This window comes from Lutjanus erythropterus, chromosome 1, assembly GCF_056507025.1.
Source record: "Lutjanus erythropterus isolate fLutEry1 chromosome 1, fLutEry1.hap2, whole genome shotgun sequence".
Taxonomy (NCBI): domain Eukaryota; kingdom Metazoa; phylum Chordata; class Actinopteri; order Lutjaniformes; family Lutjanidae; genus Lutjanus; species Lutjanus erythropterus.
Genome location: NC_139317.1, coordinates 34595980 through 34610738, shown reverse-complemented (window position 1 = coordinate 34610738; position 14759 = coordinate 34595980).

The window sequence follows — 14759 nt, the reverse complement described above, 5'->3', positions numbered from 1 at the left end:
AGCCAAGTAGAAGTCACTCAGCAAACATGCTGTAAAAAGCAGAGTTTTTCAGTGGCTACAATTGAGAGTTTTACCACATGGCTGCGTGTCAGTGCTCAGGCTTGTGCATGTGTGCAGGCTCCAAATGAGCAGGAGGAGGGTAGAGGGCTCGTCACAAGCCTGGCTATAGGAGATGATAAACAATCCAGCTGAAGTCAGCCATAAGGAGAGTCTGCCTGTCAGTCCTCTTACCCTAGAACAGCCTGGGGTTATCATGACGTGCCAGCACATTTGGTGTGAGCGTTTGACTGCTTCACCTCCTAATCGTGCCTCCTCCGGGCAGCGCTCTCCTGGGAGACCTCCCATCCTCTCCTCTTCCTGCTCCCCCTCTTTCAGCAGACACTGAAGAGTCACATTACTGCGGATGGAGGAAGCTTGTAAAATGTGAGATTTGTTTCAACAGTGGATGTGTCCATTCTTACCGTTCTGTAGAAAACTGAGTTTCCAAGTTTACAAACATGCTCTGCCTCTTACTGTGGGTATTTTCAATCCTGGCCTTACTTTTCAGTTTCAGCTATAAAAATTATGTATTCAAAATGTCACTGTTCTAGTCTGCTGACAGCTCTGTTCTCCCATATACACTCAGGGTAAAGCAAGTGCCAGCACATACCCATAAATACATATGTTCAGCACAGTGAAACCCACAATGCACTGTTTCCTGCCAAATGGGATTTTTTCCCATGATGATTGATTACCTAAAACATGCCTACATTTTAAGTACAATAAAGATGCTGTTTTGTCTATGATTTGGTAATTGACAAGTATACCTCTCAAACCATGTTAACATTTTAATTAATGTTCTCTTAAGATAATCTGTTGAATAGGAATGGCCTGTTCACGTCCACCTCCTAGTGGAAATTGCAAGTATGAAATGTAGAATATTTTGTGTGCTTGAACATCCCCTACTTGGTATCACAAATTGCAGCAGTGTATCAACTACGGTTACTAATTGTAGCTCTGTAACCACCAGTGTTGGCATGCAGGAGTACTATAAAACAACATCAGGCCTGGCACCAATTTTGTGGGCTCTAGCACTTCATCTGCCACTTTTTCTTGGTCATTTCTTGGAAGTCACTTAAGAAGATGATGGGTTAGGTGGCGGGGTACTGTGACTGTCACTAATACTGCAATGTCTAAATATGTTTGGTAGATCGTTACTGTAAGACCTACAACTCAGCAAGTGAGCATATGTTCCGTGCTGTAAGATGAGTACGGCTTAAAAATCTTTTGAAGTCTCAATACTGTGAGCATATGTGCATTTGTGGCCAGGCTCCATTGCACATTGTATGCCGCATAGCATGCTGTTATAACTGCATATTCATGAACTATACTCGTTTTAGTCAAATCCACTCACCTTTCTAGTGTCCAAAAGTATTTATACAATATAAATAAATGGATATAAAATGTTCCTATATCAGATATGATGAAAAATGGTTGAGGCAAATACAACTTTAAAAAACATTGATTATATTTCTTATATTTACGTTTCTAAGATTATTTTAGTATTGTCTTCATATACAACGGGTAGATTTCTGAATTTGGAAAACATACAGATATATGCATGGCAGAAAAGTATATGACCCTTTGTCTTAGAGGTGCATCAAAGTGCTGCACTAAAACTTTTCCAGTAAATTTGTCCCTGTTGTGTCTTTGCCAGCAACAATATATTTAGACTTCCTCATGATCCCAAAAGGTTATGATCAATCTATTAAGCTAAATGATTGAATTCAACGGTCAAAACTGCAGACAGCCCCAGTTAAGTCTACAATCAACATCAGGTAGGTTTGTATGAGAGGACTCAACCACTCTTAACAACATTCCCAGCTCTAATTATTGTGACAGTGTCACAACTATTTTCTTTCCCCATGTAAGCATCTATTTCCGTGGCAGAGGCAGGCTGTTTGTATGTGGCCTGTGTCAGCCACATCTTCCTCTGCGGCTTGTTGTTCTGCGCATTTCTGAACCCACCCATTTATTTTGGTTTGTCATAAACTATATTTATCTTTTTTCTCTCTGACAAGTGGGACTTGAAAAAGAACATAGTGTAAAGAGCAAAGCCTAAACAGCTCTCCCTTTCTGGCTCTCTCTCTGAGACGAAAGAATTACTGTAAGCCTGCAGTATATACAGTGCCGCTATTCTGTAAGCCAACATTTTGATTATTCATGCAATGCTTCAACAGGCATGTAATTGCAACTCGTAAAAAAGGCCTGCTGGTCAACTTGATGACAAAGACACACACTAAATACAATGTCTAACAAAGCACACATGCACATTCTCATGCACAGAAAACATACTGGGAAAGCAAGATGATGACAAGTACAAGACAGAGCACACTGTTTCTCAAAAATCTTATGTTCACACAAGACTGAAACCATCAAAGTGTTTTGAGCTGGACATCACATAACACTGTGAGCAACCGAGTGACACTGTCTTCCAATCTACGATAGGACTGCCCCCTAATAGTAAACTGTCCTGCCAATATGGGTTTTTGAGACTTTTTTATTTTTTTATTTTTATTTTATTGTCCCAATAAGTTCATATATTATTTTCCCATTATTCCTTTAAAAACAACACACTGCCAACAACTGAATCTAAATAGATTAGATAATACAAATGACCATTCACAGGGATCAATAGTTAGACCAGCATATACTGGTTGAATGTAATGTTTCACTGATAATTTAGTTCATTTAAAGAACTTAATATACCGAAGGGGAATGCTTTCACAGATTTGTTTAAGTTCTTGCCATTCAGGGTTTCACCAGTGTATTGGAAGCCAGGCGGCCCACCAGGCTTAAGCATCATTGATTAAAACTAAAACATATTATACAAGTAGCACACTCTTGTAAGAAATAACTTGGTGCATAGATCGTGTGCATTAGCGACTGTGCAGAGAGACAAAGAGAGAGCATGTCTGTGTGACGCTGTAACTGTAAAAGTAGCAGTGCAGCGTGTGTAACAGTTTAGGCTGTTTGTTGGTAGTGAAGTCCTACAACTCGCCCAGAACCAAGCCAATTTCCTGTGTTTTGCTTACTAATAAAGATGGTTAGACCCAAACTACAACTTTGGCTCAGGTTCATTTTAGCGGGCCTTTTCCACTGGCACGTTTGGCCTTGCTGAGCCAAACCGTGCCACACCAAATTGCATTTCCATTATCACTTTCAGCCCACCGTGCTGCACCAAGCCATGCCCAAGATGGACCCACTCTGGAGTGGGGCCAAAATGAGCCTGATTCAGCTCCAATTGGGCTACAGTGACATTTCGCTGGCTGCAGGCAACTCTTGATGAGCCTACTTTTCTACCCCTCAAACAAGCGAGTGTTGTGGCACTCAGCTCATGAGTGTTCAGGATAGTACAGAGGAGGATGTTTCTTACGGGCTCTTTATATTCAGCTCTCAGTACTTTTGTAGCTTCTAACAGAATCTTTATGTACTGAAATGTAAATTCTCTCCTGTATCGCTGTTTGAACTATCAGGTATTTGCATTATTTTACCGTTTCATATTCGCTTTCAGTTGTGTTGAAGTTCTGTTGATTAAACCCCCGCATGAAAACATTTCCTGTTTGTGCTGCCTCATTATGAAAACGTGTAACTAACAAAACAAGAGAGGACTTCTGCTGTGAGGAATTCAAGGACACAGTATGTTTATCACTGAGATGTGTATGAATGGTTTATCCACTGCTATAAAGCTGCTCGACTCGAGCCTCCTCAAGCTCGTCTTCAGGTACAAGACACACCTTAAAGTGGGCAGCCCTGTGGTATTGGAAATCCAAACCCCTGCCATGCTTGGCTGATGGGCCGAGTCAAACCAAATCGAGCCAGGCCAGCTCTGTATATGGAAAAGGGTCACAGGTGAACTGACATTTAAGGTTGTTGCTATTGTCATTTAAGCGCTAAGCTAGTCTGCTGACTTCTACTCAGCTAAGAACGTAGCAGTGCTGTGTGTGTACAGTTTAGGCTGTTTGTTAGTGAATAAATGAATGAATGTTTTCTATAAAGTAATAGAAAGGTGAATTTTCTTAAACTGAATAATGCGTTTCATAATATTAATGTTCATCTTTAGCCAGAAGTTTTATATTATATTAATATTAATATTGTATATTATTATATAATATTATTATATTACTATTATATAATTATAATGATTTTTTGCCATATTGATCCAGTTTGTTGTCTCTACATTGGTGCTACAATGTGACTGGCGACCATTTACAGGGAACACATGCCATTCTGCACCACCAGGCTGGTTCAGAGCTAGTGTCTTGGAACTGTTGTTAGTTGACCTCAGACTGGGCTTTCTCTGACTCTTGTTGCTCTTAAAAGAAGCATGCTGACTAAAAGAAAACAGACGATTTTGTCCACCCACACAAACTTCCCTTTTACGCTAAAAATTTTCACAGCTCTTCTCCAAAGAGCATTGCGCAGACTGAGCAAATAAGCCACAGCTAGAACTTGGAGGCTTAAATGATGCAAGAGGGTGGGCAGCTACTCAAGAGGATGAATCAGAATTTCTCAGTGCATGGGTATACACTCTAAATATGAATTATTAAGTGGCTATCATACCCCTATAGTATGAAAATAAATCCAGGGGAGGATGGAATGAGAAGGGGCTGAGATAGAGGACCTGAATACTAATGTGGCAAGAGATCCCAGAGGAGGTACAGGTACTAAAAGGCCGCCAGGACACTTGCTTGGATCTCCCATTGCAAGCGTCTGATTGTGCCTTTTAACCCCTGACATGGAGGATCACAATACAGACTGTGACCATCAGTGCCCAGATATCTAACTGGACACTGAGTTTCCTCATAAGATCAGGTGGAGCACAGTTACTGTTAATGGAAGACAGCATCGTCCTGGCATATCCATAGAAGAAGAGCCTCATTCAAATAATAATGCACCAGTTCAACAAGTGCTGAACCAACTCAATAAAAAGGTTTAAAATAACTAAATTATATCTGAGTTTATTTGAACAACCACAATGTCAATTTAGCTATGCTGTTAAAGTTTATTCCTGGTGGGGTTAAAATATATAGTTGACGTACTAGCAGAAAGTTAACAGTTTCTCTCATTTGGGGCATTAGTGTACACATTTCATAATCTATTTATTGAATTAAGCAATCCAAATAAAAATGTTGGCCTGGTTGTAAAGTAATCGGGCTATGTGGACGATGAATGTGCCCAGTTTCATGGCAGTTAGATTAGCATTAGATTTTATCAGTTTCTCAATTAAAATGTTGGATTGATGGAGACAGTAAAAGCAAAACCAGAGGGACAGCAAAAATATTAGGATTCATCCTCTGTGGACCACAAATACCCACAACATATTTCATGGAAAACTAACTATTAATTTTTCAGACATCATGGACCTAAGTGTTGGTCAACAGAAATTCTAGTTACCAAAATCATTAGACATCTTCCTATGGGAACCCTAAATATTCAGTCAATATTTGGCAACAGTTTTTATGACCAGATGAAATGACCTAATGATCAACACCACCATCCTTAGGCAGTTATGGGAGGGACAAAACTGACTGCCTCTTAACACATCCACAGTGCTACTTGCCATGAAAATTTTAAGCAAACATTAAGTTGATTGCTCAAGCCATTTTTGTTTTTGTTGTGTTTTTTGTGTGCTTTTTTACAGTTGCGATATAATAATGAAATCAAATAATATAGAACACAGTCTAATTATATGCTAATTATTATAATCTAGTGATTATCTGTGGATACACATGCATTTTTTTCATTAATCTACCTGTAATCTAAGATCTTCTTAGGTGATTGATTTAGGGTTGTTTGTATGTTTATTTGTTTTAATCAAGAGTAAAATTTTGAGAAGGTACACTTCCTGTGTTCATATGTTTCAGTATGTTTTATATTTGAGTCACTTTGGATACCTGTTGCAGTGTAACTAATGGTCAGCAAACACTGTTGAGATCTGACTTTACAAAGGGAATGTACAGACAAATGTCTAATGCAGGAGGACAAAAGGAAGTGTGCGTGACAGTGACAATACCATGTATACACTGATCACATCTGATGGGAAAACAGTGGGCTGATAGAAGCCGTAGGTGCTGTTTGTGAGAGGTGGAAGGCCCAAGAGTGTGGAAGTAAATGCTATTGAGTCTTTCACCACAAGATGGGGTCTGTCTAAGAGGTCTTATTCCCCTGTGCACATGCTCCTGTGTCTCTGGGACACAGTGCCCTGGGACTGTCACAAACCAGAATTACATAGCAACACAATTTGTGCCTGTGATGTTCACATCATAGTCCTTAAATAAAGCCACCCCTACACAGAGCTAAACTGGTCTAGTTACACATCCAGTACATTTTTGGACAATGGTTGTCAACTTTACAGGCTTCGCAATTGTTAAAAATAGTTTAGTCCATGTGTTTTCTTGTAACTTGCTCTCCAACTCAGCAGATGTGCACGTGAACTAGTGTATCTGACTGCTACTTTCAGTAAATCAGTAACCAGTCAAATTAATCTGATTAATCACAAGAGGAGGCTTTCAGACTGTAATAATAGTTGATTTTAGGGTTTAAAAATATAAAAAGAAAAAATGTGAACATAATATAAGTATTTCTAACTAAGAGTTTCTTTTTATATATTTTAATTTGAAAGGACTGAATACTGACCCTTTGTAGGAAGGACACAATGATCATGTTTTGCCTAGTAATGCTGCATAGACCAACTGCAATGGGAAAACATCTGGAAAACTGTCGTCTAACAAAAGACTGTTCAACTGAACTGAGATTTAAGAGGCCACAGTAAATTTTCTATACATCAAACTCTGTTTGTTGTAGTAAAGAGATGAAAAGCTCACAGCAGAAAAAAAAATGTCATGGTCCTAGGTCACACCAGATCTAAGCTGCAACATCTTAACACATCACACCTGATCAGATGGCTTAAAAGCCCTAACCCCGACATGATTCCCCCATAGAAAGATGTACCAGACTGAGCCTTTGGGAGTGAGGCCAACTAAACCTCAAACATGTGTGTAGCAGGATCCAGCTAGGCAGTCTTGAGCCCAGTCCAGTATATGGTTTTAGCTGATGCAGAAGTACGTGGAAATAGCAAAATTGCAAACACGAAGACTAACCAACTGCAAGTATTCTAAGAGTCAAAGCACCCAACAAACACCCAATAAATTTAGCTGTAAAACTATGCAAAAAATATCATAGATAAGCTAAAGTTTCATAAAATAACCCATTAGTGCCCCTTTTCCATTCATGTGCTGACTTGGCTTGACTGTGTTTGACTCAGCACATCAGCCCAGCACGGCAGGATTAACATCTCCATCACAGCAGGGCTACTCACTTTAAGGTGCATCTCAAACTGAAGATGAAGATCTGAAGATTCTTATAATGTTTCAAATATGAAACAATAAAATAAAGCAGATATCTAAACGTACAAAGAGCTACACAGGAGAGAAACTAAACTTCAAACCACAAAGATTCGGTTAGAAGGAACAAAAGTACTGAAAGCTAAACACACAGAGGTTTAAATGCTTCTCTCTCTCTGCTCTCCTGCACAAATATAACTAGACTGTCTCAACAAACGGTTGTTTTGTCACGGTTTGGCCACAATTGGCAAGACATCACTGCAGCCTGCATGCTTCAGCCCCACTCCAAAGATGGTCCATCTTGGGTGTGACTTTGCACAGCTAGGCGCATTAAAAGTAGTAATGGAAATGCAAATCATCAATGCATGGTTTGACTTGTCGCAGCAAAAACCGTTGCCAATGAAAAAGCCCTATAGGTGATTTTCTCGTTCTGACATCTCCTGATGTCAAATTCTCTGCAGTAACTTGTAATGTATCCACTTGTGGATCTCCAATGAGGATAGAGCAAGGAACATTTTGACTTCACATTGTTGTCCCAAGTGAAGGCAAGTGATCATTTAGAAATCCAGGTTTGAAATAAAGACTATATAGTTACCTTGCATAAGTAAAGGAAATAATATCAGCTGCACTGAAATCATGAAATCTCAGCACCAGTACACTGTTGTTACTGGGAGGGAGTCTGAGGCTTACGTACATACATTGGATTACATCAGAATTTATTAGTCTTTAATATGTCATGGGTACTAATCATGGATGATTTATGGTCAGTTCAGTCAGTCAGTTTTCTCTCCATATTTGCCATGTTCCATATTGTGTCTAGTTAGTCAAAGACAATAAAAACAATCCCTGTTGAGCTAACATAACAATAACAATATATAATACTGTAAATAGGCGCGAGAAAAAAAGAGAGACCAAGAGAGAACAGTTGTTATTTGTCTGACCGTTCATCGGCCCTATAATTCACTCTTTATGTTGTGATGTCTTAAAATGTGATTTTACAGTCACTGCTTTTATTTCCACATAAAACAGAGTCTTGTACTGTATAAGCCTGTTATGAGAGTATCCAACGGTATCTTGCGAGCTCGTTCCCAAAGCGCCCAAACTACACAACAAAGCATAAAGCCTGTACTGGTGCCAGAGTCTGACCGTCTGCTTTCACTATCACAGCTGCCTGTTTGTTCTTCTCTTCTCTGCCTCTCTTCTTCCCTATGTCTTCTTCCACACTCCAAGCACCAAGAGGAGTATAAAGAAGGGAGCAGTCCGAGAGGGAGAGGGAGGGTTTTCTAGAATTCACCTTTTATCTCACATACAGTATGTGGCAAGCGGAGTGTAGGAGGGGAAAAGAGCAATAAAGTGGTAGGGAAAATTAGAGATGAGAGCTGAGGGAGGATACAGAGAGAGACGGGGTGCAACTGAGGAGAAGAAAAAGAGTGGGCTCATATTTCTTTTCTTCAGCATATATTTAATGTTCTCTGATCTGAGAAGGAAATGTTAAGAAGTCATTCCAGAGAGATACAGACAGCATGGATGCAGCTTTCACTTTCTACTTTACTGACCTCGAGCTTCAAAAGTACTGCCAAGTGTCTGAACTACCCACCAGTACAGCCTTTGTAAATGAACGGAGTTGGTTGCTTTCTTGGTTCTTTAACATACACATAATGAAATGTGCAAGAATATCAGTGCACACTATATTCCAAAAAACATTCAGCTTAACTTATTAGCAGGCTAATAATATCAGTTTACCCTTTTCTCATAAATTACGTTCCTCCAAGCTCTCACCAGACAACCCAAATTAAGCGGTTGCTGTTTCTGAGCGAAAACCTCCACGTGTGCATCCTTCTTGTCCATTCTCTACTGAGGCTGGGTATCGAAACTTGGATTTTGGTGCCACTTAAGTTGTCTACTGACATTGTTGCCCTCTGGTGCAGATGTTAAAGACAACAGAGGCATTGTGCCATTATAGTTAACATTATAGCAACACACTCTTGCAACAGGTGATGTTAGCCTTCCATTAAAATGCCAAGCTAAACAGCCTTAAGTGTGACTATATTTCTCTTGAAAGGATCCCAACAGCAAGCGAGACATGTAACAAATGTTTAGAAACAACTGCATGTAAGGGGGGGAAGCTCTTGGTAATGCATGGGACATACTAAGCAGGGGTGGGGGAAATCTTCAATACTTAGATGTGTTGCGATGCAAACATGGAAGATTCTGAATAATTTCATAAAAGTCAAAAAGTGATCTTCTAAATGTCAATTAACATGATGTTAACGGAGCAAAAAAGGCGGATCTCAGCTGCGAGGGCAGCAGAGCACCCGGACCGTCTACAGCACACACATGCTTGAGTTATTAGCAGTTAGCAGGGAGATGTACTTGATCTCCTCAAAAGGCATCAGCTGCAATCATGTTTTAATTTAGTGTCTAAATGATTGTGTTTGTGAGTCGAAGGTGAAGTGCACTGTGAAAACTATTTACCATCGTCCAGAGAGGTTAAGTCGTTCATGGAGCAGAGCAGCGATCAGCTGTAACAGATGAGGGCAGCTGAGGAACACACACCGCAGCATTTAACAACTTCAGCCAACTCTGTGGTGAAGAAAACAACTCTCAATTCAGTCTGTTTCACTGTAAAAACTCTGTACCTGTCCTGTATTTTGGACAGAGGTCTTTCCTCAGAAGTTACGGTGCAGCAGAGGGGCTGCTCTCCACTGCTGGAGACTCATTTTGTTATTATCATACAGGCAGGGGACTGTAGGAGTTTTTCAGATTGATTAATTCGTAATTAATGCAGATAACTTTTTTTTAACAAATAGCGAAGGCTACAGACCATTTAATTGCCAGTTATGTTTCATATTGTATTTCAGGGAAACTGGAGTAAGAGACCCCCTTTGTGACCCCCTTTGTATTCAGTAAAAAAAAAAAAAAAAACCTAGTCTACTTCTTGAGTTTTGGTGAGGAGGACTGAACGTGAGCAGCTGAAGATAAATACAAACCAACTGGCACCCCATGGCTTTAAAGGTTAAAATATTGATGCATCTATATGCATTAAGAATCATTTTGTCATTCAATTGTTGCCCTCTAAATCATAATCGGGTCGTGGAGTACCCAGAGATTCATACTCCTAATATTTAAGCAGTTGAGCACAGTGTGTCCCTCTGCTTTTGTTTGACCCCATGACAAGCATATCAGCCAGCATTTTAGGCATCCCTGGTCCCAGTAATGGGACATACAGATGTAAAAAAAATAGATGTAACATGTTATGATTTTACATTTATATCTGTAAAAGGGAGACCACTGATGATGACAGTAGCTTTTCCTCAGGTTAACAAATATGATCATATTTCTGCAAAAGAACTGAAGTGTAAGTCTGAAGTTGGAGTTTGTAGAATACCAGGAATACTAACTCAAAATTGATTCAGCTGTTATTAATATGGCAACTATTTTGACAAATTTAGTAGGACCAGTACGATTCATCGTCGTAATCTACGTCATTGAATATGAAAATATGTCAATTTGCATATCATACATCAATTCATCGTTATGAACTGCTGTGCCTGGTCAGAGCATGGATTCACCCAGACAACAAGCTGCAGAGAGCAAAACTCACCGCAATCATCTAAAGTGTGGAAGCTCCTCAAACTGAATGTGACTTATCACAGTGGGACAGCTGCTCCACACAAGTGCTGGAAGTGAAGCACAGAGTGACCTGTCCTCCTCCTGCAGCTGCAGCAGTAGCGTCGCCACACTTTCTGTCAGCACCCAAACACAATATGTGAGAATAGTCAACACATGGAACATGTTTCTGATAGTAAAAGTCGCTTAAGATAGATTTTCTAAAAGTTTCTTCATCACACCCATGTTAAAAGTGATGTTTGCACCACTACTGTTAACTTTACACTATGGGTCATCTGACGGTGTTATTATGCTGTGTTATTTTATACTTTCTGTTCACTTTATCAGCCATGTTTGAGACAGAAATAGCTAAAACTAACGCCCACAATGGCCCACAATGCAAAAATATACTGCCAGTGATCATCCTACCTGCACATGACTCCAGTGATGAAATAACTCCATGTCACAAACCAATATAAGTTTGAAGTCAAAATACTGATTGTCCAGTTCAGTGAAGGGTTGACAGTGATTAGTTATTAAATTAAAATGCAACATAGTAGGCCTGCGCAGTATACCAGTTCATACCAAAAACCGATCTTTATTTTCGTTATGATATTAATTTTTCATATACCGCTATACCAGTGAATAGCCCAAACAACGTCCAGAACATGTGCCGCAGGAAAGTGTTTCAGCGGGGACCCATTTCACTGCTACACACCAACACTACAGGTGTGCATGTTTGAGTGTGTGCATTAGGGATGATCCTGGCGACTAAATTCCCTGCCGATTAAACACAAAATTTAATTTAGACTAGTCTAACACTAAGAAAACACTCAGTTAAAATTTTGCAGAATTTATTAATCTATAATGTTAAACACTGTCACCAAATCGTATTTTAAATGCCGCTGAGATGCGCGCTACTTTGCGCTGTGCAATACAAGCCTCATTAATGTACAAAACATGACAACAACTCACTAAATGCTTGACCTTTTCAGACCGAAGAGGGTCAGTGTCTGCAGGTAAAGGACCCAGAGCTAACGTTAGCTGCCAGCCTGACACACAGTGTGGCTAACGTTAGCAGTGTTAGTGTTAGCAGCAGCAGCAGCAGCAGCAGCTCCGCTTGCAGGTTTATGTCTGTGTATGTGCCAAATGTGGGCAAGTTTCTCCAGTCCAGTGAATATTTATCACCTTATTCTGTCACAGTCTACATTCACTCAGTCTGACAGAGCCACAGCCCTGACTAGTGGTGTGTGGCTGCATAAAATCTTAGAGGCAACAGATAACTGGCATCGTGCATGAATTAAAGATTGATAAATATTTTAAAAAAAATTTTAACTACTAGTATTTCTGGTGCCGACTAGTGTGTGTGGGGACGTTTAATTGAATAGTCGTCCCCGCCATGTGATGGTAACCATACTTTGAAGAGGTCATGCTTTTACCTGTGTCTGGACATGAAGAAAAATATATAAATACAGTCCTTATGACAGTAAAATGAGCTATTTAAAGCCAATCAACTCTAGTAATTCTTTTCTCATTAGAAGAAAATGTGGGTAAGAACACTGTTGCATGAAAAAAAAAATATTGTCAAATACTGTCAAACTGATATGATTTTTTAAAAAAAACGTGATATAAAAATGTTGTCATACCGCCCAGCCCTACAACATAGCTCCTTTTGATTTAGGGTCCAGTATTTTCTGATCAGGCATTTGACATGGAGTCTATGAAACAGGTTGGAAATTAGATTAACTTTAAAATATGTCACTATCACCATTATTCATTATTGTGTGTCTATTTCTCAGGATTATGATTGAATAAAATACTGAAATGTTAATGAGACAAGATTTTGCTATGTATTTTAGGTAAATGAATTGTTATATAATTGAATAAAAAAGGTCTTGTTTTTAGTATTAATTTAGCCCCTGTTTGGGTCCTGGTACCATTTTATAAGCATCATTTTAGCACCAGTATTTGATAAAAAAAACAAATGATACCCAATCCTATGCACTACAGTAGACATAGGTTAACTCAAGAAACTAAGTGAATCCAAGGGTGAGTGAAGTGTGGTTTGTTTGCTGTGAAATGTTTTTAGCTGCTGTCAGTCGAAAGCTACCCTCATCCTGTTGGCAAGTCACAACTGACTACAGGAGAACCTGGTGTAGCAGCTATCTGGCAGAGACACCACAACAAACTGCTCAGGAGAGGCCCACAATCACATCAGAGTGAGTGATAATACACTTTAGAGTGGAAGAGTTTTGAAAGCTGTCGATGCGAGTGCTGCTGGCTGGACTGTTGAGTGCTATAAGGAGATGCTGATTCCCTGCTGCCTATATATCACTTGACAGGTGACGACAGTGGGAGGGGGAGGGAGAGAACGTGGTTTGGGTCTCTCTGATGGCACATCACTCTGGGCAACCAATGAGATGTGATGTGGGCTTATTGACTTGTCTGGCTTGATGGGCACTCAGTGGCTGACACAGCTGCAAGCAACATCCTTCAACGCTAAACCAAATGGCCAAACATGATCAAATCCTTTGCCCGCTAACCTCTTTACACCAAGATACTCCAGAGACTACCCTCAAACTTGCCTTCCCCACCCACCTTCCTCAGGCAATAGAGAGCAATGCATTATGGAGATCGATGCCATATATGCCATTTTCATCTCTCCTTGAAAGTGTGTCACAGGAGGGATTCCAAAAACAGTAATTCAAATACTGTCTACCTGTCCTGGCACAACCTGAACAGGGACCTCACTTAATAAATGTGTCTCTATGAGCAGAAATATGCTGTTCATTGTTGTTATACACAGGCTTAATCAAATATATTCAATATTTTATTACAGTTCTTGGAAAGACTAACAAGAACTATAATTGACAGCATTCCCAAACATTTTTTGCAACTTTTCTTATTAAAAAAAATGGATGTTCATCACAAAACACTGAAATATTAATTAAATACTATTTTACACTTTTTCCAAAGTCCTTCAGGTTACAACCAGGCCTTATTATAGTTTTATATTAAGATTCTGAATAGGAGGAACACAGGACGTGGTTTCATGTGGTCTCATGTGGAAACAAACATCTCAGATGTAAACAAACCGGAGACAGACGCAGTGCAACAGTTTGCTGAAATAAAACTTTGCCATGAGAAACATAGACGCAGAAGTTCTGCAAGTCTGGATGAGAAAATGTTTTAGGAGACACTTCAACACAGGTTGTTTTTTCTTCAGCCAGAACAGGAGGTGGGATTTTAACTTTCTCTCTGTGAACAGCTGTACTGCTGCTGGCTAACATTAGCTTGAAGAGCTGCAAAGACAAAGACAGCTGTTTTGCAACATTGCCAGCTGCTCTGTCTCATTGTAGACTGTCTGTCTTCTTGGAATCTGTCACTGACACCAACTTCATGCAAGCATGTGTCTGAGTGTGTGTAGCTGTGATCAGCGCTGTGGTGGGTGTGATATCACAGTCAGTTTATCTTCTGTGCGCATGACGTGACCATTGTGCAGAACACGTGTGTGACAATGACGATCACAGTTGTTTGTTTTCACAACACTTTCCTGCATGTTTCATAATAAAGACTTTGCTGATACACAAAAAAGTCTTTAATTTAAAAAGGCTTTTAATTTTAATCAAATACAGGAAGGGAGTTTGTTTGAACAGCATAATGCAGTAAATTTAACAGGGCAAGCAGAAGTGGATCAAGACAAGGGTTCATACATCTGCTAATACCGACAATCTGTATTTGGTTGGCTACTGTGCTAACATAACA